Below are 24,794 nucleotides of genomic sequence, written 5' to 3'. Positions count from 1 at the left end.
CTTTTCTCAGGCCGCATGCTCAATCCTTTATGTTGCAGCTAACAATAAAAGGTATCATCAGCTTGGACCGGAAAGGAGAATGGACTTGAGATTGTTTGACAAGCCTGTTGCTACACCTCTTAGGCTTTACTGTTATAGAAGAATTACCACTCAAAATTCATAGTAATCTTTGAAATGATTGGTCTTTGATTTCCGAAACAGGTAGAAAAACAGCTGGTGACACATTTTTATTGTTACTACTTTAGCTGGTATGCTAGTTAGCCAGGCTTGCTTACGTTTGCAGCAGATAAACACAACATGTGAGGTTTTCCTTGCATTTCTGGTCTTGTTTTTTTGTTCTTGGAAAGGCAAAAAAGACAGCAGCATCCAAACTCTTTAAACTGTGAGTACTTATGAGAACTCCATGCACGCTTGAAAATGCAGAAGAATCCAAAACCCATTATTAGACGATGATTGTTCAGGGAAGAGCTCGAGCGAGTGTTGGGAGGTCAGTACAAAGAAAAAAGAATTCGCTCTCCCAATTTTTTTTGCTATTTTTACTGAACTTGCCTGCTTTTAATGAGCCGTTGGGTGCCGAGACAGAGTATCAGGGAGGCGCAAAAAGCAGTCGGGACTCAGAGATGACTCCCCAAAGTCCCTTTTAATTGAGCAGCCTTTACCATTGGTGCTCAGACAGGCTACAGAGGGAAAAAGGTCTTAGCAGCGAGGGTTTGTGTGCTGATTCTGTGCTCCAGCAGCGTAGATGATGACGCCGATCCGTTGAAAAGCTTCCAGATGTGAAGTCTTCATCATAACGAAGGCCGTTCCTCACCAGATCAGTAAAACCCAATGAAGTGAAGGTCTCATGTGATTTATGGGATTCTCACTCGATAATCCATCTCATTTTTCCTTGCATGAGGAAATAAAAGCAATCTTTTATTCACCAGTGATGTCTTTTTATTCATCAATAAAGAGCTTGAGTGGCGACTGAAGTGAGCCACATTCATTGAGAACAATCGAGTGGCGGGGTGCGGATGAGAGGACGACAGGTGCAGGGTTGTAGTGCCATTGTACCAGATCCCCTCACACGCCTAATAGACCTACTTATAAACAGCACGTACTGCACAACAGGTTTTTTAGGAGGACTGGTTCAGCCGGGCACGGCAGGAGATTTGTTTGTAGTGTGAGTGGGTGTTTTTATCCGCAGATAATTTCCAGATTTATAATACAACAAAAACAATACACACATATGCATTTATGGGTATAACACATTCAAAAACCTGACGGACTACAGAACAACACACCAAGTGCCCAGTTTCTTTGTGTCAGGATCAGGCTCAAGGATATCTATCAAAGTTCAAGGTCATCAATCATTATTCTGTAGTGCATTTTTCAGGGAATAATGCCTGGATCTTGATGAGGTTAGGTCAAGTGGTTAAGTTATCCGGTGATCTTGCATTATGGTTAAGCAGGTGGTTAAAATTTTAGAGTGACACGTCGAGCTTGATATTGGATCAGGCTTTACTTAGCGGAGGTATGTGCTAGCTATTGTAGTTTAAATTTGCATCTCTGTAAATTTAAACAGCGGCAAACAAGGTGGGGATGATAACATGGTTGGCGTTGTCCAACACTGTCCATCAACTTTGACTACGTTTGAGGTCCAAGCATCAATCATGTAAACACAGAGTCCACTTTAGATCCGCTGCTGTGGTGGAGACAGGTGTCTGTAAACATGTGGGCTCGACAGTCTTTGGTTTTCAGTCGATTCCATTGCCGGACATTAACCAAGAGCCAACAAAAAAATGTAAAATGTAATAAAATATGAGGGAACTACCTGCATGCGCTGCCCTTTCCATGACAATCTCTTGCGGCTATTTGGAAACATGTTCATAATAAAAGAACATGTTCATATCTTTGGGGGTTGGAAGGAAATCAAGACCATCAAGACCATTATGTTTTGATCATTGCCTCTCACCGCCTAGGTTCAAAAAGGGATATCAAAGAATATCTATAGTTAAACACAAATGTATTCAGGGTGCTTTACACCTACATAGGCCTTTATAATTGCCACCATGGCCTTTTGTATAAAGCTGACATGATTAGATTCAAAGAGCCTATGTGGCCTCTGCCTCAAAGCCACCTCTGTGAGCTCGATGTCTTTATTGATCCAACGGTTTCCTCACCTTCCAATTAATGAGTATTGTCCCTTTCACTGGTAGAAAGTTGAATCAGATGACATTTTTTTTCCTCAGTCCATCTTGATTCCCCGTTGACCCACTATAATGGGAAATATACTGTATATCCTTTGTTTTGCACACAAATCTTTCACGTTCACCCAAAATATTCCTGGCAGTGCCTTTAAGTGCCAGTCACCTCGCAGCACATATCCGATACGTGACGGCTCATTTTCTTCGGTTTGTGTGGGTGATATATGACCTAAGCAAAGTGTGTGTGGGAGTTTGATGCCTCAGTCAGTTTTTGTTGGATATTTCTGTTCCACTGCTCAGTTAGGCCTGGTTGTATTTGGGACATTGATGAAAAGGGATGAGGACAAAACGTGGCTTTTTCCTATCTGAAGGCATTGTCTGTGTCATTGGGCTTTCAAAGTGTTTTATCAGCAGACCGCAAAATGGTTGTGTGAAATTTGCTGTGCAGGCTTTACTGAATTGGCAGTGGAAGAAGTCTATTCTTCTCAAGATGTCTGGCTCAGGGGCGTGGAGCTTCCACCATTCGTACTTCGCCGTGTATTTCTTATTTAAAAATGAAAGAAGCCTATTGATGTGGATCTCATTGGGCCTTCAGTCATAGAAGGGTTATTTCATGCTTTATGTCGATCTCACTTTCACTGATACCAGTGGACTTTGAAGTGTGACATTAATATGTAAATCTGCTACCAGGGCTTATTTATGAGTCAGATCTTTTGTCATGGTTAAAAAAAAAGATAAATTACAGATGCATCACTCAGATAAACCCAAGCGCTACGTTGACGTACAGTAAACACAGTGTAGTTTTAAATACATTTCAGTCGCTTTCCTGCTGGGAGTTATATGAGGAGATTGACACTTGAACTTAAAGCTCACTAATTAACGGGTTGTCGGTTTAATCCCTGCAAAAACCTACGTGAAAAAAAATGACAAGTTGCGTTTTTTCTGGGGGGCTTATGTGCAAGAGCACTTCTTGGTTGAGTTCAGTAACTTAATAAGGTTTCTGCTGGTTGGTGGGCTGCACCCAGTCAAGAAAGAGTCCCATAAAACCATTCTCAGCTTTTGTAAGGATCAATAAAACAAGATATATCGTTTTAACTAGAGAGCTTTAAGGGGTTTTTCACCCGTGTCTGTTTGTTTGTCGGCCCAGAATCATCCTCATTAATATTCGGTGTGGATCCCGACGTGAGGCCAGATCCAGGAATTTTTTATCCCACTTTGTTTTACATTATGCGATGGGAAGTTTTTCTGACATTCTCTGTAATTTCTCAGGAAATAAAGCATTGATCCTAAAGACAAATCAGGTGTATTCAGGTGGCTGGTATCTATGAGTGAGAAGAGTTCGATGCAGATCCTATAAATGATTAACAATGTGTTTCTAAATTTGTAGTAGTGTGTCCCCTCAGAGCTGCCGTAGGATGAGAGCCGCTCATAAAGTGCACATCACGTTCCCTCGTCTCAAAGTCTGTGGGTGTTTTTTAATTGGTTTTCGGTTAAATGCCTAAATTAAGGTCTGTAGTTACCACAGGTGTAAGATATTTACACGTTTTGTTCTACAACATAAAATACATCATTAAATATCCCACAATTTAATTATAAAGCGCTTACTTGTGTGAAAAACGGCGGTTGCTAACAAGTGACTAAATGAGACTACGGAAGTTGTCGGGGATGTTTAACGTCATCACACTGAACACGGAGACTCATCTACTCACTGGTCCGTCTTTGCAGGTCGACTTTAGTTACAAACTATTCTAACTCGAACTTTACGACTTGTAGATTAATTTATTTATAGAAAATGTGTAAGGTAATTGTGTAGTAACCTAACATTAGCTTCTTGGCGATGCTAATTTCCTGGTCGGCCTGCATCATCCCTACACCACTCTAGAAGCTAGGAAGCTACGCTAGGAAAAACTGAAATAAAAACAGCCTGATTGAAAGAAACACACAGCGGCCCGCGGAAAGGAAACTCCACTGCTAACAATAACCAAGTGTTGTGCGTTCTGAGCAGGCCTGACAAGAAAATAATAAAGGGGACGTGGAGACGTAACCTTTACGCATCGAGCAGCAACAAACCTTTTTTCATTTTCGCTAATCGTCTATCGGCCCAACCCTCGGAGAGACAACTTTTAAATCTATTAGCTGTCATCGCATTTATTTGTGCAGGCTTGGATACAAAGCTGCTCTTGGTCTTCTCTCAGTGTTATTACATAGGACAGGCTATAGTGGACCTAAAGACTGACAGGTAGTAATTTTCCGGTGGTTGAGCTTGTTCCTTACTAGGTGACAGTTGAAAAGTGTTCCCCTGCAGCTGAAATGATGACTTAAGCAACTGTCTGACTCACCACAGGTATGGACTGTAGTCAACTGTGTGGAAAAATGTGTTTTTTTTGTGTAAAACAGATTGGACTTTGAGATGCTTCTCTTCCAACAGCATTCACTCCATCTGAGAGCTGCATTTATTAGCTAAAAAATCAAAGGAGGATAATGCAGCATTGTTGTCGAGCAGTAATAACACTGCCCGATCCTGTAAGCTCCCTTATTTATGGTCTTTCTTTATTGCCACCGATCGATCTCTGCATAGACGTTTTCTATCTGAAAATCAATTCTCTGATTACATTTGCTTTTCTTTTTTTAACCTCGGCTAATTTCATTCCTCAGAATAAAACTCCTAAATATCCTTCATCTTGAAATGTCACTGTTTTGCGGGGACGGGGCGGGCGTGCTGTAGGCTGCCGAGGGAACTGCATGTATCTGTCAACATAACTCAGCCACATTTAGCTTAGCTCCGCCGTGGCTCCCACTGAACTCTGGCATTTCAAGGGCCCGGGCATAAAAGACGAAGCAAGCGTTAGGCAACATATGATGGATGTACTGGGAAGATAACCTGGTGATTTGTGGGAGGAACAGCCCCCGGGAAGTCTTCTAACATCAGTGCATTAGTGTGGCAGCTAGCACAGTTAGCACAAGCACGAGGTTAGCCGTCCTCAGCCAGACGCCTGACAGGTTCAGGTCGGAAGGTGGTGGAAGGGTGGTGCGGTGCTCTGATAAGGAGCAGCTCATTTCAAATTCAACATGACAGCCATGATTGGATTTAGACATCAGAAAGTAAACATAAGAGAAGGACTGTAAATCCCACATTGCAAGACATCTGTGTAAGAATTTGAAGATGTCTGCTGGTGGATATGTGTGTGGGTGTCCCGAAATGAAATGTGCGCTAAGACCGCCGCTCTTTCATATAGGCTGCCTTTGAAGGAGAGCAGTTGAGGTTGATAGAGGGAGGATTATTTTCTTTTTTTGGGTAGTTTTTCCTTCCAGAAATAGTCCACAGCTGTGTTCAAAATCACTCTGTGGCGCTCTATATTTACACACCAGCATTTTTATTAAAGTGTCTGAATTGTGAGTGTAAATTATGCACTAATAGTTTCCTGTAACTTCTCACATTAAGTCAGAAGAGTAGTGTCCATGGCTTGTACTTCAACCTCAACAGTGCACTGTGTCACAATGAAAATGAAGATATGTTATTTTGAAGGAGTTACGTGCACTGCGTTGAATACCATTCATCAACGGTATTAAAAAGTAATTCAGGAACAACGGTTAAATTCCTTTTGTTCTCAGAAATCCAGACTACTAGTAAAACTACTAAACTAAATAAGAAATGTTAAAAATACCTTTAATCAGACTTTAATGTTATTTTTCTTGTACATCTTATTTTCTGTGTCGGAAAATACATCCGTCCACTTTTGGACGTTATGCACCAAAAGGTATTTTCTGCTCATTGGGTTTATTCTTCGATTGATTCAGATAGTGAAGTGAAGACCTTTTTTTTTGTTTGAATTGATTTTTCAAGATTAAACTTAACAATAAAACAATATGTAGGCATGATTTCCACAATCAAAGGAGAAGTAACCTCATATTTCATGTACTTCACATATTCAGCAGAAGAAGGTGAATAAAGGCCCATCAGAAATAAACAAAACAAAAAGCAGCACAGCAATTTCACAATGTTTTTTCACCTCGATGTCCAAAGGAACGACAGTAAAGGTTTCCACAACATTTCAAAATTCTCCTGCACGTCCCCTCTCCTTCACCCATACATGTATCGAAGTGAAGACTGGTTAATATTACTGTTTATAAAACTATTCAAGGATAAACTATGTCATCACTTTTGAATATAATATAAAACATATGCATATAAGAATAAACCCTTTGGTGCATCACACCCAGTGGAGATGTATCCTTGTTTGCTTAGTCACACAAAACAAGATGAACAAGAACGAGAGCGAGCATAATCTTTCTCCAAGGTCCAACGGTCTCCTTTTGTACTCACTCACAGATACCAGCCACTTAAATACGCCTGATTTTTCTCGCAGTGTTAAAGACAGTGAGAAAACACTCCTGGATATGTCCTCTTATCCGGATTCGCACCTAAAGTTAATGGTGTCTATTCTGGGGCCAAGACCGATCCTCTATCAATGTTTCGTGGGAATCTCTTCAGTAGTTTTTGCGTAACCCTGCTGTAAATCCGACCAACCAGCAAACAAACGGACACGGGTGAAAACATAACCTCCTTGATCGAGGAGATAATCAAATTGTGGACATGGTTTTGGGATCCGCCACCTGGTGATTGGGTTACTCCGACCTCAAAATATCTATTCACTGCAGTGAACACCATGGATGACAGAGTAAACTAGCAGAATCAGAATCGTGTTTTTTTGCCAAGTATGTTTTGACATACAAGAAAATTGCCTTGGTGTGTTGGTGTGTAACAACAGACCTAGAACCAGAAAAAGAAAAAGACAAAACAACAAAAAGGTAGTTGTTCAAGTCAAGGAGCTTTAATAGAAAAGAGTGAAAATAAAGTATAAAGATTATTTTTGATGGTAAACAACAATGTGACGATATGAAAAGAGCAGGAAGTTCACAGGTTCAAAGAAATGTTCATGTGTAGGATGCAGTCCAATTAAAATAAAACAAAGAGTATTCACAATGTGACTATTGAAATACGAGGGTGTAGTATTAGGTGTAAGTACATGAGTGAGTGAGCAAGTGATCTCGGACATTCATACGCTTTGTTCCAGGCATTATAGCAGCGTACTGACCCAAACAAAGTCATCAAGGCATCAGAAAAGTCTTTGTATATTTCTATTTGCTTTGAAAAATATGTCTGATTTGTATTTACTTGGTTTTTTTCGCATCTCATCCCTCAGAAGTGACTAGAAAGTAGTGATAAACATTAGCTCCATGTGGTGGAAGTTGTTTACCAAAATCTGATTAAATCAGACGATCAATCGTGTTAAAACTGATGAGAACTTGAAAGGGTGCGCTTGTTTTGAAGCGGTTTGTAGTGCCACAGTTTCGTTAGCGGTTGGATCACACTATTTTGCATCTCTCTCTGTCCTTGTCTGGTGTGGAGGAGGTTGTCTCTGGCCTGCATTAATCCAACACATACTGTAACAACACTCTGCCTGGATCTTGTTCTGTCATTTTATTACATGCTGTGGAGGAGGACGATGACTGATATTCAGCAGCTAATTCCTGGAACCCGGACAAGCACTTCACACTTGCTTGTTTTCTCTGTCTGGGGTTGAGGGGGGCTGTCTGTGCGCTGCATAAATCGAGCCCTGCTTCTTATTACGCTGTGACCATAAGAGCAAATTAAGATGCGTCGCTGTTGCATAGCAAACATGGACAATAGACACCGAGAGGAGGCTCTGTTCCATGCACAGGGAAAACTAATATTCACAATAAGTGGTTTACTGACATATTTCTGCTGCATATGTGGGTGATGTGGCTATTAGCTAATGTGGAGTGGTGCTAAAGCCAAGTGTGAAAAATAAGAACGGTGCAGATGGTTTGGCAGTGGTACTCGCCTCAGTCCTACTTTACACGTAAGTGGCGAGTGTTTGCTGTTTGTAGCTTATGATTCAGGTTGTAACACTTTGTGTCCACATCATATATAATATTTTTTAAAATAGTTTGCAATAACATCCATTCAAAACTAGGTGCATTTTATTTTGCCATTTGAGGGCACCTAATAAAGTAACCCTATCACCAGATAAGAGCCATGGACGCTGGACGCAGGGGTGCTGAGGAGGCTGCAGCCCCTAAAACGAGGCATTATAAGAAACATTAATTGATTTAAAAAAAGTGTGATGCAGATTCACAGCAGAGGAAGAAAGATCTCACGTCCAGTCTATATGCAACTAAACAAGTACCAAGCTGGGACAGACAGACACAATGTCTTTTACACAAAGAAAGAAGTTAATGTGTATCATTTGCAGAATTTACAAGAAGTCCCCAGTAATTATGAATTTGTAGTCAGTGTTTTCCAAATTTTAGAAAGTTTTTCCTAACTTAACATCTCACAAAATGGTGCGATTTTACCATGGAGTCTGGTGGAATATCTGTCCTTCCTCTCCTTGCTGTTGTAGACTGTGTGGTTGCTCTGACCTTTCGTAAGCTGGTGATCATGTTTGCTACCTGCTGCGATGCAAAACCTTTTCAAATAGTTGTAAATTGTCTTTAATAACTATTAGATATTAGTTATTCAAAGATTGTGATCATGGCAAATAAAACTCGGATAGGGATAGGTTGTGTTAAACTACATGCTGAATGTCCGTTCAACCTCGACCGACCTATCTTTCTCCTCGCTATATTTAAGTCACAGTCCTTTAGCATCAGGCTTATATGCTGAGGTGTAGTGTTGTTGGACGCCATTCATCGTGATCCCAGGCTGAGCTGAGAAGATTCCCTGTGGGCTCATCACAACGAGTGACACCGTTGACATTGCCCATTGTCATGTGAGCCGTTGCTAATATGAATAGCAATAATCTGTGCATCTTTAATTCTTCTTAGCTGGAAGTAAAAGGAAAGAAATGTACGTTAGTGTTTCTACTTTACATGCGAGGAAAGAAATCTAACTTTTAATGCCCTTTTTACACTCAGCAGATAAGTTGATTCATGCAGTACTTGTTTTGTATTTTTCCAGGGGACGACTTAATCCTCTTTAGTGTTGAAGCAAAAGTGTCTCTTGTGTTCTCCCTGCTTCCTACGCCCTTGGTCATGGAGAGTAAACAGCTAGGATGTAGCTATGCTGTAAACTTCTTACTGCAGCGCTTTGGTTTGTTGTTCCAGAGGATCATAGTAAGGTCACTGTGGATGATTATGATCCCAAAGCATTAAATAATGTGACTTTGGAGCGCAGCTTCCCCCCTGTGTATGACTAAAACCTATCTCACACAATGAGAATTGGTTTATGTTTTCTTTTCTTCGTCCATCTGGCCCTCTTGTAGAGAAATAAAATGAAATTCAGTATTAACCCCCTCCACTCAGGTCGATATGGCCTTGAGATAGTGTATCATGTCGTAACCCATCAACCAGAGCCAGATAACAATCTACCAGAGTCAACAGAAAGCCCATTACAGCAGCACCGTGGCTGATTATAGGACCAGATAGGGGGTCTTAGAGAAAGCAGTCCTCCTCCAGTTTCTGAGTGTGATCACCAGGGTGTGACGTGATGCTGACCCGCGGGGTAATAGACCTCGATGACCCTTCAAGGAGGAATGTAAGATGACCTCACACAAAGCCGGTGACCTCTCCTAAAAATGAAAGCCTTCCCATTGATTAAACACTGCAAGCTTCTATGGGAGCTTCATAAAAAATGCAATTACATATAATGGATTTTACGGGATAGCAATGAATAATGCTGACGCGCGTGGGCTTGTCTGTGTCAAGGTTTGTGCAGTACATTGTCAGAACTCACCTTTAAATCCTTTTTTTTTTTTAGCTTCATAAAGGAGCATGTTTGGGAAGTATGCAGAGCGCAGAGAAGACCGCAAAGTAAGACTTTAAAATGGTCCCGCTGACGGTTAATGGAGGGATGTGGGCGGGGTGAGCTGATACTGGAACAGTGCCTGAGGGCAACACAGAAGCTTGCAAGGAGAGGAAGATTGAAAGTAGAGGGAGAGGTTCAGAAAGTTGTGCAGAAGGAAAAAAAAAATCTTCAAGTGAGAGTGAAAAGAAGAGGTGACGAGTGGAGTTTTAAGCCGATGCGCCAACAAGCTCGGCAACACTGATAAACCTCTGTTGACCAGTGAAGTTGTTATTCAATCGCTGTGCATCAGGGGCACTGTTAATGTGGTGAAAACAGACTTAATGGTCATATTTATTGGCCATGATATCAGAGACAGGCGATCACTGAGTGCAATAACGCAAGGTGTCATCATAATTATTCATAAGAAGCTATAAAGTTTTGTGGTTGTGTCTCTCAAGTGGAAAAAAACAGATATTTAAGACGTGCAATCAGCAGGAGGACGCTTCCCATACTGTGACCCTTCAGCTACATCTCGGTACCCAGACAGGGTTCATTACCGGAGAAGATGGCCTGCAAGTAATCTCAACACTTAACCCTCTGGAGAGCCGCAGTCGCCAGACACTCAGGGGCAAAAACTTCACGTCTGACTGGATACATGGGCAGCGTATAATGTCCTCCCATTTGGAAACTGAAAATGTTCAAAGTTCAGACAAAGTATTGCAGCAGAGCCAGCGCCCGGTCAACATACTCCCAGAGGTGTGTGGGACTCGGGCAACAACTGAAGCAGCAACGGCTCAAATGAAATATTACAAGCTGCACTGCAAAACCGAACTCCTAGATGCTACGTTCACAATCCAGAACCCGGCACAAACACTTCTCTTCACAGTCCATGGTTAGCAGAGATGTGATATATTAGTTCGTAATTTTATTTTACTGCTTGAATTGGTTTACAAGCTTTAATGCTCGAAAAACACATCGGTTTTCTCATTCTCATTCCTTCAAGACATTTTACATGCACAAGAACCGATATAAAACACAAATAAAATAATAAGTCTCCTTTAAGGGTCTGGGATCTTTGCCAAATTAGCACCATACCTGAAGCACAGATGTTATTTATTTTAGAAATGAATTATGTAACAATAGCACTGATCAGACGCAGCAGTTTACCTGTTTGTCACATGAAAAAGCTGTGCCAACATAAACATGTCAGCTCCTCTCAGTAGAAAAGCTACCGCAGCATTAAAGCAGAACAACATCACAGACTCACCGCGGCTGCAGGTGGGTGGAAACGCACGTGTCACACTTGTGCCTCTACATTCTCACTAACAGTTTCCAATCATGTTTGCTCACATAATCCTATCATTCTGGAAAATCTCTCTCCTTGCACAAAGCACTTTATTGCATTTTCAAGGACCGGGAAAGTCCCTCTTTAGAGTCAGTGTTTGGTTTGTCTGTTAATGGTGGTGCAACATGTTGGCCGTGCTCCCTCTGTAGATATAGGAGGCTAATTGTAAGGTGACAAAGACGAGACTTAATTTCAGGCGATTATACACTTAGAAAAACACAACTTTGAAACTTCTGCCAATAAAGTACACAAATGCCAAACCACAGATAAGTTCAAACTGAACGTCTCTTTTGTTACAAATTTACATTTGTTTAGGTCGAATTTTATTATTTCTCTCTTGTCACAACGCTGTGCCAGTGCTCTGCTTAGTTTAAGGCACAAAAACCACTTGGTTACGTTTAGGACAGCATCACGATTTGGCTTAAAATACTTGTTTTGGTTGCCACAGTTACGGATGGAGATGGTCTCACTTCCTATGGAAAAATAGCTGGTTTTGAAATCCCTGCAGTTCTCTTCAAAAAACACCCACTTTTCATGCCACAATAACTGAATATCCCAGAGTCTTCTCAAAAAACGCCCAGTTTTGTCGCCACAAAAAGGCTGAACAGGAAAGTCAACCGCTAATCTTATATCCAGGCGACTGGAAGGTCCAACAAACTGGACCTTTAAGATACATCAGGCAGGATACCGGGCTCATGGTACGCTCCAGTCTCTAGATCAGCACTGGAATACATTTTCTGCGGGTGATCCTGTAGCTTCATGTGCAAAGCACAACACTGACACTTCAAGGGTTATGATTCTGATTCACACTGCAGCCATCCATGTTAAAGTGTGTGCATCATACTGCCGTTATTCATCAGCCTCGGGACCCAGAGGGCGAGCCCCTGCTGCACCTACTGTATGTGGCCTCAGTGGCACTAAGAAACTGTGAGAATGTCTTGTTTTACCTTTGGCTCAGTCTTGGCCATGCTTGGGTATGAATAATGGAGGGACAGCAATGTGAGTGCAAGGTGGCAGCAAGGACACAGAAATGGAGAGGACATGCTCAGCAGAGACGGTCACTCTGTGCGGCCCGCCACCTCTGCTGGGCACCAGGCTGTTGCACTCGGGTGGGCAGATATTTATTCAGCTCTATGCCAACACTCTGATTCTGGTTGACAAGAAAGGTGAAAGAAAGGATGAAGTTCATGGAAGTTCTTCAGATATGTTCTGCTGTAGACGAGCTGCTACCATCATGTTTGTATTTTCCAGTTTGTGCGTTGTTTTGGATAAAATATTTTGCAGATGATTGTGTCGGTGGATTCTGACGTGTGTTACTTCATTTAGCTTGTTTTGCATTTCTGCTGCATGGCAAGATTGACAACCGAAAAATTGATCAAAACCGAAGCTGGAAAGGTGATTTTCACACTTCAGTGCCAAATGAAAGCAAAACAAGAGACTGTGCTGCAGAATGTACTCACTGTGCTAACATGTGAATATGCTTTTCATCATGGCAATCATCTTAGTTTTGCATGTTAGCATGCATGGCTAAGTAGCACTTAACATTAGGCTGATGAGAATAAGTTCAGGTATTTGGTCCAAAGCCAAATTTTGACCTGGTGGTGGTAGACAATTGTACACGTAATCCGGAGGGAACACAAATGTCTGTACCAAATATAAATACAATCTATCCAATAGTTGTTGAGACATTTCATTAAATAACAAAGATGTAAAAAAAAAGTCAGGGGATCAGGATCTTTAAAGGTGCAATATGTAAGAACTGGCCACCTGTCAAATTCATAATCTGAACGAACAGGGGGCAGCATATAACCAGAGTCGCCAACTGTTGCCAGCTGTGGCTGCCATTAGCTAGTTAGCTCAATTAGCCATGCAGCTGGTGATTCAGACTGGGAGCTTGAGGGGGAGTGTTGATGTTGACACCGCCAGCAATAACTTCAGAGGATATCTCTGTCATACATAATAACGTCAAAACCTTTATTTCTTCAAAATCTGTTTATAATTTCAGTTTATTTTTTAATGTTTTCAGCTAAATTTCTTACATACTGCACCTTTAATTTAACAAAGGCATGGCTCACGTTTTGCACCCACTATGCACCTTACATACTGTTTTATATGGCAAAAGTAGGGACAGGCAAACATTACACCGACATGGGATAACTGAATTTTTCATTTCAAAGCTTTGTGCGTGGACGTGCTGCTGTAACAACCTCTCCTGGCTGCAGGGAATTTCCCCTATTCAGCCACAAGAGCATTAGTGAGGTTGAACTCTTGATGTTGGGTGATAAGGCGAGGCACACAGTCAGCGTTTCAATGAATCCTGACGACCTTGGATGGGGTCGAGGTCAGGGCTCCACGCTGCCTGGACAGTCGAGTTCCTCCACAATAAACTGGGGAAAAACCACATCGGTATTGACTTTGCTTTGTGCATCAGGAAATATTAAATGGTAAATAAACTCCATTTGTACAGTACTTTAATCAGAATGCTGTACAATTTTCTTCCCATTCATCTATTCACACACACACTCACACACATACTGGTGGCAGCGAGCGAGCGACCGTGCAAGATGCTGACCTAGCCATTTGAAACTAAATCTCAAAGAGGAGGAGTCGGGGATCGAACTACTGAGCCTCGGATTATTAATGGCCCTCCCCAAAAGCTGTAAACACACCATTGTCTTGACTGTCATTGTACAGAATAGCAGTAAGAGCTCCCTTAATCTGAACAAAGGGAGCGATGCAGAAATCGCAGCAACCAAAAGCACACAAAAATATGTCTTTATGGTGAACTTTTATGCTCTTTATCTCCTCACTGTATGTGTTTTATTGCGATTTGTGTATCTGTGCTCTGCTCTGTGTACTTTTTTAATTGCCTCACTGGGGGATGAACGCAGTTATTGAATCGTACTGAATTCAACTGAAAAAGCGCTTCAGGAAAACAATGATGTTTGCAAGCCACCAGCGATAAGACAATCCTGCACTGCTGGCTCTGTCAGGGCCCGCTCAGCAGAACAGAAACCACGAGGCTAAGTGACAATAATGTTCTCTTAACAACCAAATTACAGAGAAATAACCCACAACAGACTTAAAGGTCAGCTCTTTGTTTGTATTAGTTTTTATTGTTTGTGGCGGGTGAACCATATTGGCTCTGTCCTGTTAAGTGTATAGCGAGGACTTTAGCTTCAGCGTGCTCTGGGACCCGGCTGCTGTATTGCTAAGATACTTCTTATTCCAAACACCGACTGCAGGGACCGGCTGCAGGATTGCTGACATACTTTCGAAATAAGTGAGAATGACAGGAAGTCCTCCCAGCGTTTCACTTCTCATACCACACACCTTGGTTTAATAGGAATTGTTGGACCGAGACTGCTGCCATGTGTTCCTGGGATCTTTTGTTGAATGTGTTCAGCATTTTTCCGTCCAGAATGTCCAGCCTATTCAGCTGTCATGCTCTTTATCTCCGATTCTTCATTCCCTATTTCTACTTTCCCCATTTTTCTCCTCCTGCCTTATCGTGAACTTTTCTTTCCATCCAAAACTCTTGCTGTAGCTTTTCACTCTTATATTATAGATAAAGTTTTTAATTTTATGTACACTATATATTTAAACAATTCACCACAGTGTACTGCACAGTGTAGTCTCCAATCATTTTATTGTAGTCTCTACATTGTAATGAAAAAGGTAGCGTTCATGACAGGGTCACTCTGATGGATGTGGTTTTGCAGGACGTTTTGGCGAGCTCTGTAAACGTCTCATCCCACGATGAGTGCATGTCATTTTTCAACAATTTGTGTATTTGATGTCATGTCTATGTGCATGGAAAATGATAGCCTGCCTCTTAAGACCGTGTCGATGGTTGTACAAGAAGTTTTCTGCTGGAAAGTCTTTAGGAAGTGACCAGAATTTGTGTCCCCTTTGTGGTTAGACATTTTTTAATGATATATTAATTCAACTATGTTGGTATGTCTTTGTTTAATGTACATATGTATATGGTTTATGTGTGTTTCAGAGGTTGTATGATTAATAGTTGTATTAGGTAGGTTGTATTTTCTCTCCTTCCACTGGAAATACAAAAGGCTAGTCTCTACTTTACATTCTGCTCTTTTCTCAGGGAATATAACCTTTTGATCTCAGGTGTAAACACACCTTGATTACTGCGTGTGCGTGTCTGGGATTGCCTGCGTTCGTAGGTACTCTTTGTCCTTTTTTAATAGGTTGGAAGCTCTGTTTTTCCTGGTTTTCACCAGCAGATTTTAATCAGTCTGTTTCAGTAAGTTTGATTAAATTAAGTTAATCCAGCCCATAACACACTGCTCCCATCAAAAGCTATTTCATGCCTCTGTAACATTACTGAGTTTTCTGAATGAGTACACACTCATTCCCAATGACAAAATGCTTCATTATCCGGCCAGCATGAACGTGACGGGGGGGTTAGCACTGTGGATGATGGGTTGTGTTGTGTGGTTGAAGTGCTCTTCCATGTGCTGTCCTATTTAAATTGACAGGCAGCCTCTGCGGCTATATGACTAAACGCTCATACCGCTTTCATGGTGGGGAAAAACTGGCAGGGGGATGCGTGAGAATTGCTCGGGGCAACGAGAGCCCCTTATCCACCGTGGGGAGAGATGCTCTGACAACCTGGTGTCCTCCATGAAAGCCTGTGCAGAGTGAATCCCTTTTGAAATGTTGTTGTTTGAGGCAGCTAAACTCTCAGGGTCAGCGGGTGGCCACGGGGGACGTGAGGAAGAAAAAAGAAAGGGTAGTATTCAGTAATACACCATGTTGTATATCCGTGAACTGCACTGAGAGTCTGACCATCACTCTGTCTGTCTGTCTGTCCGTATGTATCCGTCAAGGACATCACATTTGATTTGCCACTTTCCTGAAGGGATTGATTTGTTTCTAGTCCAGGAAAAATATGAATGAGCTTTTCAAAGCTTCCCCAAAGATAAAAAATAATATCCTGGGTAATACAAGCAATCGCACAATCTTCACATCATATAAAGTATTAAAGTAAAGTATTAGTAGTAGTAGTAGTGGTTAAAGTACATCGCCTAGTGAGTTTTTATTTTCAAAGTGAATGACACGATTTCAATCACAAATCAGAGAAAAGGAGCTGAGCTTTTTAGGAAACCAACTGAGCTAGCTGACAGGCTAACCACACAAGTTGTGAACACCTATGTGATTATCTAAATGATCAAAAATGCTACAAACGCAACTATCTGTGAAAAGTGAAGTATTTCAGCTAAGTTATGGATGAAAATGCACTGAGAGTCTATAGATGTACTGATGAGTTGGCACTGGAAGCAACAGGACGTGCAGTTTGTGAAGTGGATATACATCACACGATATTGTGCAAGTGGAGAACTGGGTGTAAATATCCAGCAGCAAAGTAATCAGATCTAGTTTATGAAGTGCAGTCCAGTTTAATTTAGTGGTAATTGTCGATGGATAGCAGGAGGGTCACGAATAACCCAGATGGGCGGTTAAATTTTGGGGTCATTACTGGGAGCTATCTAACAATATTCACCCTTGCTGTGGGCTGATAGAGCTGTATGCTCACAGGCTCTCTGTCCACCCTCACAGACTTACACACTTGGTGGGAGCCTTCATAATAAGCCAAAAGGGCTTTTACTGCGACCCACAGTAAAATTGGCAGGTGCTTGAGGATCCTCTCCCAGCTTCGCTGAACTTTCTGAGACCTTCGTTCACGCTGTCCAGCTCTGCCAGTGTCTCAGTTCCATACTACAGTACATAATAAATCTAACTGGGTTTAATTATATAGTGCATTCACGCTAGGAAAGGCGATGCATTATTGCACAGTTCCTTAGAAAACAGGATGCTTTACATTAAAATGCATGTACACACTCCTACTCAAAGATGGTAAATGAGGTGCACGTACTCTGTGGATATCAACCATAAACACACACGTATACAGTCGGATCCACGCATGTATTAATTTACGAATCAGAGGCCTTAGAAAATAGAAAAGTTTGTGGCAAACACAAGGCACAAAACTCCAGTATGCACACAAAGACTGTGTCCTCAAGTTAAAAATATGGATGACTGGAGACAACTAAAAATAAATGAATTAAATTAATTAATAATACTGATACCGGTACAGTATATCTCTCCAGTGAGCTCCTTATTGGGGTTTGTAGGCTGCACATTTTACGAATGAGAAGAAGTAGTCAGCCACTTGGGGTTGATACCCACAACTGTAAATAGCTGTTTGAAAGATCTAGCACAGCTGAAAAAAGTTTTCTGTAATAAATTCTTAACTACAGAGAGCTGAACTCCTGCGTGAGCCTCAGTTCCTCTCGCTTTCATGTGTTTTTCCCCTTAAAATGGTTTCTTTCTTTGGTCTGTCAAAATGTTATACTAGTGTTTTATTTCCATATTTTAGGTTACATCAATATCTGTAAATGAACTGGACACGCGAATAAAAGCTTCTCAACATTTCAAACAAGATATAAAACTTTAAGTAAATTGTTAGCTTTTAACGTTTATGAGTCAAACTTACAAAACCTCCCCAATTCTGCAGTTGCTGACTGAATAAAATAAACCTAAGATGCTCTGTTTTAGCTCCTGTCTCTTTAAGCCCCCCCACCCCCACCCTCTTGCCGAAATGCCAAGTCTGCTCTGATTGTTCAGCTCACACAAGCCTGAGCCGACACTAGTTAATGACAATTCAATCGTGGATATCACGACCACCATCACCCAAAAACTTCCCCAACGTGCTTACAAGAGAAGGAATATAATCCGTATTAGCCTCGGCCTGTACGGCGTTAGCAAGCTAACTGCTGGATGAACATTTCTTTTTCACATGGAGCTATTTTGTTATCTTCAGGGAATAATCAAGCAAAGTCAACACACATACTGGAGGGGATCCCGGAGCAAAACAAGCATTGTTTAGCAACAAAGCTAAAAGATTTTCTTACCCGTTTCTCAATATTACAACATTCGTCAACATCGCTCGGACTGGAAATAGCCACATTTGCGGATTCAACAAGCTGACCCAAAAATTAAACAGTAAGGGCACATAAAACATGGCAAAACTTACAGTCTCCAATATTAAACTTAGGTCATGGACAGCCGGTATCGATCCATTCTTCAGCTCGTACAGTTACTGGCCCTCGTGAATAATGCAGTCCTTAATAAAACCCACACATCCTTGAGCTTGTGCAGTCCGGAGCAGTCCGGGAGTAAAATCCACACACATAAAATTCAATCGTTTTTCCAGTCGCTGTGAGAACATTTATATCCAAAAATAAAGTTGATCCACTGGGTCTTGACATCCACAGATGGCAGTAAGATAAGATCAGATAAGATCGGATAAGATAATCTTTTATTAGTCCCACAACGGGGAAATTTGCATCACAGTGGATAGCAAAAATAGAGCACATCAATTAAAACAGTAAAAAAGTACTTAGAAGAAGAATAGTAAACTGAACGGCTCCGCTGCAGTTTTGCTCTGTGCTCCCTCGTCCTTCAACACTCACTGGCGCCGTTTTGAGTGCTCCAGCTGGATTGGTGAAACCGAGAAGTTCCTGCGGTAATCATGGTATTTATACATGTATGTGTTATAAACACAACAACAAACAGACGAAAGGTTAGTGATCCCGACCAACAGATTAGAAGAAAGGTGGACTTGCATGAACCGGATGTTCTAATGTCGTTTCGGTCTCTGACTTCCTGTCTCGCTCGATCTGCTCTGTACTGAATTTGGCTGAATTAACACGCCGTGCTCTGGCAGCTGGCAAAACTAGAAGCCTTGCGTAGCTACTACAGAAGGGTCCGGACTGCCAGAGCTGCAACAGAGCCAGTGGAAGTACACACATACTAGAGACTGGAGTGAAACCTATTGGCTCCGCTACCGTGGTGGATCAGTGACGGACCGAACACGGATCTGGTGGAATTTGGGGGTTAGCTCTCGAGCCGTGGGTGGAGATACTCAGACTATCTGCCGTATTATTCAGATGAGCCTCAACTTAAATAAAACGGAGGCTGAAATCTGAATGGCTTGCTGAATTTGTTTTTCCACAAAAAATTGACGGCAACGTCTTATTTCACAGTTTGTGGGTTGGCAGGTTCTCCAGATACCCAAATGTATGCGCACAAGCACTAAGAAAGTAACATTTTCAAGGTTTTTAGAAAGGTCAATGAAGAAAACCCTCTTTTTATCATCACTTCGAATGAAACGATCAAAGAGAACAAAAGGAATAAAAGATGCTATATAAATCAAAGCCAGTACTTTGACGAGGCTCTTAAACGCTGCCGTTAAGAAGACTCTTCAGTTTGTCACCGCAGAGTTTTCATACCTAACACCATATTAATTTGGCTTATTCATGAAACCATGCAAAAAAAAAGCTTTATTCACATTCTGGAAAGCACTGAGTATTGTGCAAAGCGATAAAAATAAGAAACATTAATAAAACTAGACAATTTCTCTTAAATAAGACAGTTGGAGTAATCTATTTTGTACACAGTTGGCTGCAAAGTTTAACTCTCCCTGAATTTGCATAAACATCTGCCTTGTGCAGTGTTGGTGTTGTTTCCCGTCTCCGGGGCAGCTCAGTGATTTCTGGCGGTTTTATTGTCTAATCCACTAAAGTGGACATTTATTCTGTTTGAGCTATATTACTGCAGTTCAGGCTCAACGTTCTCATTTGTGCTTCAATCTGAGCTCCGAGCTTATGAAAGGTGACACTGGTTTTGTCATCAAGACTTTTATTCAGTGAATTGGCAGTAGGGAGGGGCATAGACCATGTTCACACGGCGGCCATTTACATCGCACTCGGGAGGAGAAGCTCAAATTTAGTTATCATTATAATTTCACTGGTTCCTGATTGATTCAACCGCATATGATGTGATACTGTCTCGATGTGATATGATTGGGAGAGGCATAAATCAACACACATCTTAAAGACATTTGTCTAAACCTGGATGTGAAACACACACACAGAGGAAGTGATGAAACGGTAGCTAGGAAGTTGGTAAATGCTATAATCAGCTAACGAGTCGTTTTAGTTGCTGTTCAATTGGGAAGCTGTAAAATGTCAAACAAAAAACTACATTACACATATTCGTGGTGAGTCTCATCTCTGGGCGTAGCCTGCTGTTGTGTTTTTCCTGCAGCCAATCACCAGGACTATTAGATCTTGGCATAATGAGCATGCTGCATGCTTATTGGCTCACTGACGCTGATGAGATAACTCCTTAGGTATTCAAATTTGGTATCGAATGACAAGACATTTTTTGGGTACTCGAAAGTCGCAATTTGGTCGGTGCCGATGAAAGTATCGAGGTTGCCCTGACTGGAGCTGCTTGTTGCATAATATCTGGAGAACTGTGTGTACCTCCTGTATGTTTCAGGAAAATGAAATAATTTATTGATATTTCCACATCTGAGTAACCTCTCGTTCTTCATGGCTGTCTTTACATTTACTTAACGGGCACACACAGTTAATGCTTTGTTCCACATTATGTCTTCTTTGCTCATCTTCTATCCCTCTTCCTCCCCGCTGTTTCCTCCCTCCGGGTGGTCCTTCTGTTACTAAGTGAATATCTATGGCAACCTTTGATCATATTAATATCCTCACATTATTATGTCTCATTATCAAGCCGTGAACAGGAAGATTTAATTTTCTGAGATTGAGAGTCTGAAATAGCTGTTGTGCTGGATTCTGGCTGTCTGATCCGCTGTCTCTCACGCTGTCTGTTGCAGTTTGTCGCTGATGTAACGTCAGGCTGGTTCATTTTGGCTTCGTTTCGACACCCCTGCGGGATGTCGCATGAAAATTTAGCATATTGAGTGAATTAAACCAATGAAATATTCTGTCATTCACGCAAATGTAAATAAGCACGCCCTCTAAGCAAACAGCTCAGACGCCGACGCTGAAGAAGTGTTGCAGGCAGGAAGTGGAAGACAATGAAGGAATCGTCTGTTTCCTCGTATTAAACTATAATGTGAATTATGAATGCTGCTTACCACTCTGAAAATAGTTCAGCTCATCCCCTCTCTGCTGGCTGCTTGCTGCCAGCCTGGCATTAAACTTTTATATCAGTTTTGAACTGTTGGGGAGTGCTCTCCTTTTTCCCGCAACCTCGATAGATTTATTGGAAATGTCACATACCTCGAAGCCAACCTGTTTGCTGACAAACTTTCTCTGAATATTTCCTCTTATTTTTTAAGAGCTCTGCCCGTTTGTGCTCTGCCTTCACTCCCTGGCCGTATCAAAACAGATTAACGCGGCTGTAAGTGTTGGTTAATGGTCAGGATGTGAGGCTTAGAATCAGAGAAAAGACTTAACATTGCTATCAAACCCGAGGGCCAGGATAGAGTTGCTTTGCAGGGCAGCGTTGTGCCAGAGTAGCAAATGAAATCCCCGGGAGGAGAGGGGACACTCATTGGCATTCCTCCCGCATCGCCTCACTCCCTGTTTCTTCCCAGCGGCCAGCACCCAGTGTCTCAGCAGTCCTATATTCCAGGCCCGAGTGTGCTGTCTGCTGATAATAAACAGCCCAACAAGCGGGCCAGAGTCACAGGGGTTTGTTGAGTTAGAGCCTGGCTGCCCTACTCTGTCTATCTCGCTCAAAGGTTGGGCGAAACCTTTACTTTATGTTCAGTGTCACTGCGTTTTAAAGCCCCTGCTGTTACTGCTTTGCTCCCAGGTCTGAATGTCATTGAGCTTGTAGAAGAAGGGGAGGGGGGGGGGCTGAGGAAGGACCGAGTCTTTGGCATTTAGCCCGGCGCCAATAAAGGATTAAACTCCAAAAGACAGCTGTTAAATGGTGCGCCTTTTCCAGCCTCTTATCAAATCTCCTTCAGTCCATCGGGGAGGTGTTTCTGACCCTGTTTCCTGTGTTGTAGGTTCCCCTCCTGTGTGTGAGGAGATCTCTGCTGCTGCTGCTGCTGCTGCCGACTTTACTCCACATCCAGGCCTCCCCCCATCCCCTCCATCCCCTCCTCCGCCAGCGCAGGGCAGCCACAAAAGCGTTGGCTCGATTCCAGAGAGGCTCCGATCCTGCAGCCACGTCAATCACGTCTTCACCGCTGGGTAACTATGGAGCATGCGAGCAGACTGCCCCTGCCTTTGGATTTCTTTTCTTTTTTTTTCTCAGGGACTTTTTAGATTATGTAGTCTTGTTTTTGGGATTGTTTTTTTGTGCTTGTTTGTTACTTCTGGCGGCGCTCATGTGTGCATTTTTCATGTAAAAGAGGCATTTTCTCCAGCCAAGCGTGCAGCACATTCAAACACACACACACACACACAAACAGAGATGCCAGAGGGCTCAGGAGGAATCTCGAGAGGTTTGATCAGAGCTGTTGTGTCTTTGTTTTTGTTTTTTAAGCCCATTGACTAGTTTGATTCTGGCTCCAGGTGTCACCTACTGAACTGTGTCAAACTCAGCAACTGCATTTCAATGCACGGCCTCAATGAAGCGAAGAGAAGCAGAGGATGAACCCATACTCTGTGTTGCTCTGTAGTCTGACAAGTTAGGAACGCACACCGATGAGCTGACAGACATGCAGCGTGTAGGAACAAACCTTCTTGTTATTAGTTTGTATATTTGCAATTCTTTAAGAAAATGTCACATGAGAAATTTGCCTTTTCACATGTTAAAATCACAATTTCACGTCTGCAGCTTCACTGTTTGATTCACTCTTACCTCTTTCATCAGCCCTGGTTTCAGTCACAGCAGGCAGAAAAGACGCTCTGATAAACCAACTGTATACTCCCTGATCAGCAGACAGACAAGTTAGGGTCTAGCTGGTGAACCAAGTGGAGCATTAAGCAGCTAAACTGGCAAAGGATATTTTCCTCTGGACTTGGTTGAGACCAAAATAGAAGTAACAGTCCAAATTATGTGTGAAATTTTTTTACATGAAAGCATGAAACTTGGTACGGTACACTTGTACAGTTTGGGGCCTTGAACATTTTCAGAGATGGAGCTATTGCAAAACACCACATGGCGGCCACAGAGGCCATTTTACTTTCCGCCATAACTGAATTACGTATTGTTGCATCATATCTCCTGAACCTGACATGATAACACAGAAAGGTTGATGTCTATAAATATGATAATATAATAAAAGGAGAGTGGATATTGCCTTACGTTCATCAGGTGACCTAATACAGGACTCGATGTGCAGATAGCTTTTTTCTACGATGATTGTCAATGTTGCATTTGCAGCCTTTTCTACTGTCCGAAAGTCAAATATCGCAGTTTTAAATGTATGTTTGGATAAAAATCTCAAAGTCAAGCTTGCGCGTTCTGATACAATTTTAGTTTGTGATCCACTGGACACTGAGCTGCCCTACTAACCCTGGTATCCTGTCTCCTCGGCCGTATGTCGCAGGAAAACTAATTTTGGGTAGAAAATGAAACACTTGACCTCAATTTCCACCCATTGATTTAAGCTTAAATCACATTTCCATCCAGATTTATTGCACATTTTAACAGAACTTCCAGACAATTTGCAATTAAAATTGTGAATGAATGCGATCCATCCATCCAGCACTATTATTATTATGTTAGGAGCTGGATGCAAAAAGATAAGCAGTTGGTGGAGCTAATTCTCCAGGCGGGGTGCCACTGAAGCCAGTCAAACCACAAATGAATGAAAATTATGTAAAAAAAAGAAGAATAAGAATGAAAGGTTCGATGTTTTGACTTGAGGAAGGTTAAAGTCTCCTCATCAGCCCACGCAGATCTGACGTTTAATCTGTGGCAAGATCTCCTCAGCGGACGTTTAAGTCAAATGCTTCATGTACGTTTCACATTTTGCTTTTATTGGGACACTCTAAAACATTTTCTTCAGACTTTTAGTCATTTCCATCAAGTTTTTTAATGTACAAATTGAAAAAGCACACAAAAGCAGATGAATGAAAATGCACTTTATGACTCATGTAATACCTCTCTGTTCGCAGTCTTGTTTGCTCTGTTTGCTCTCCTCCTCCACCCCCTCATTTCCTCTACTGTTATGTCTCTGCCTGCCTCCTGTCTCCAGAAAGCCCTGACATGACCTGACTGACGTGAAAGCCCTATCTACTTCCTGCACATAAATTAGGCTCACATGATCACTAAGAGAGATGCCAAGCCATGGCATCCCTTTGTTTTACTCCCTGCTCTCCCCTCCGGCTCTGCTACGGTGCATTTCATCTTCGCGTCCGCCCACACTCAGCCATATTTGTGGGTCCCGTCGTTTGAGGCTTCTCCGAGTTAAATAAATGGGTCCTGGGTTTCCGACGAGTTGTCATTTAGGTGTGTTTGACCCTCTGGAGCCAATTCAATCACTGTCTACCCACAAGTAATATCCTCCGCCTGCCCTTATCTCTGACTCCAAATTACTGAGCTTCAGCCCTGTCTTCACATCAGAGTAGAACAGAAGGAAGCGAGGGAATAAGGAGGGAGCTCAGAGAAGGTCATAAAAGGTAGCTATTGGACAGAA

At 42.0% G+C, this 24,794-nt stretch overlaps 1 protein-coding gene across 1 annotated transcript in view; it reads left to right on the top strand.

Moving 5' to 3' along the window:
• drp2 (dystrophin related protein 2) overlaps positions 1–24,794 on the top strand; it is a 190,574-nt gene that overhangs the window by 37,124 nt on the left and 128,656 nt on the right. The window contains exon 2 of the mRNA XM_084352894.1: positions 22,212–22,398. The gene's annotated coding sequence lies outside the window, so the exon portion shown is untranslated. The remainder of the gene's footprint in view (positions 1–22,211; positions 22,399–24,794) is intronic.

The sequence above is a fragment of the Pagrus pagrus genome (assembly GCF_965226575.1).
Source record: "Pagrus pagrus genome assembly, chromosome: 5".
In the NCBI taxonomy this organism is placed as follows: Eukaryota; Metazoa; Chordata; class Actinopteri; order Spariformes; family Sparidae; genus Pagrus; species Pagrus pagrus.
The sequence above is the reverse complement of the archived record's forward strand: the minus strand, read 5'-3'. Positions and strand labels throughout refer to the sequence as shown.